Source organism: Diachasma alloeum, unplaced genomic scaffold (assembly GCF_001412515.2).
Source record: "Diachasma alloeum isolate Michigan unplaced genomic scaffold, Dall2.0 Dall_scaffold_00479, whole genome shotgun sequence".
In the NCBI taxonomy this organism is placed as follows: Eukaryota; Metazoa; Arthropoda; class Insecta; order Hymenoptera; family Braconidae; genus Diachasma; species Diachasma alloeum.
Genome location: NW_021680612.1, coordinates 296026 through 298045, shown reverse-complemented (window position 1 = coordinate 298045; position 2020 = coordinate 296026).

Here is a 2020-nt window from a genome sequence, read left to right as displayed (position 1 = left end):
ACGTGCCCAATATTGCATGTAAATATTCATGTTTCATTAAGTGGAAACACTTACCATCGAGAATTCTAGGAAATGATGGTGCTTCAACAATACTGAATTGTACAAAAGTATCCAGCACGAAATTTATAACATTCCGCTCAAGTTGTTCCTGGGAAAAATCGCAGCAGGTTTTCTTCTTCTTCAAATCCTCTGTGGCTTCTACTCGTCTCTTCTTGAGAGCATTATAATCATTGAAACTTTCCAATTCTCTAGGATGAGCTCTCTAGAAAACCACCGAAATTGATCAATTGCTCCATGAAAGTAATGGAATCAACAATGGAAAAGGAATGAAATGAAAAATACCTCTGCGTTGAAAATATTACCTTAATGTGAGTTCGAAAATTGGATTGACTGTTCACATGGCCACTGATGGTTTGCTTCTTACGCTTCTGTCTTACGCAGTGTTGGCATCGACCTCGAATTTTACCATCCGGTGTGTATGTCTTCAATATTGGTTGGAACCACGTTCCATCCAAAAAAGAACGTTGCTTGCAGGCATCATCGACGGATAATTTTTCAATACTTTCTTCATTTTCCTGCACTTCTGCAGGTGAATCCCTTTCTCCATCACCTACTGTAAAAGAGGTTGACATTTTTGAATGTTCAACGTCAGGGGAAATTGAGTTATTACTTAGCAGTGCAATTTTCCGAATGTAGAAAAAAATCTCGAGTTACGCCATTTCAAAATTTCCTGGAAAAGAATGCAAATAATTGAAATGAATAATATCAATAATCCATTTAAAAATTTGCAAAATTTCATGAGAAATTTTCATGAACAGTCGTCACAAATGACTCAATGTTTGCATTCACAAAAAAAAATCAATGAAGTCTACTAATCGTTTAGTAAAATATGAGTAATGATTGCTGATTACGCTGTTGGGACCGATGGGGAATGAGCGTGCTGCAACGAGCGTTTCCCTACTTAGCTAGTCATTTATAGATATTTATTTATTAATTAGTTGATCCAAATGTTGAAAAATTAATTTTATCCAAGGAGAATTTTTTAGGGGGATGAATTACGGGGGTATTCCAATTGAGAAGGATTTTTCAAAGAAATGAAATTTCAGTACCTGAGTCTCAATAATACGGCTTGTAATCAGCACGAAGTAACAGGCCAGTAAATTTCACGGTGTGATTAAGTTTTGCAAGATAAGCGGATGAATTTCGGAAATTAGCCTCAACCGTACATATTATTAATTAGTTTGTACTTACTATGAACGGCACATTTAATGAGATGTCCGCAATCTTTTTCCCACACTTTAATTCTTAACACCAATGATCGAATTTTTCCTCAGTGACCATCAATCACTCATGGCTCCGTCGCCGTCGTCTATCTACTGAGGTGTTCCCGTGTATAATTATTTGCGTACACAGCCATCGTTTGTTGATGAAACGAATGGGAGAATGATCGATCCATTCATAGGATTTTACCGAGAATATCGGCACAACATGAAATTCCGTAGCATAGCGAGAAAATATCAACGGTGACTATTTGCTCCAATATCGATATTTATATTCGGTAGGTCGTCATAACAGTTATTCAGAAAATGTTAACCGAAGTCGTGATTTCATTTTTCCCTCGAAATCATAAACTCTACAACAGGGGTGTAATTTTTTTCCGATATTTCTCAATCGCCAAATAAGAAATAAAAAATATGAAAACGTGGTCTCGCAGGGTATGTTAATTAATCATAATTAAATTACATTATTTTTTTCATAGAAGAATACATATAATTTATTTTGCTATAATTTATGTTCAGAGTGGTTTCTGTCGTTTATCGCAAAATACTGGAGAATAATGAAAGAAAAAAATAGTCAGAAAATAATGAGATACTAATGAAATCCGTTCCATTGGAATTACAGATTGAATATTCCTAAGTGAACAAAAAAGAAAAAAATATAGCATTTTCAGGAATGGAAGAAATTTACCGAAAAAAAGTATGTTTGCAAATACACAAACAATGTCAATTTTTAGAATTTA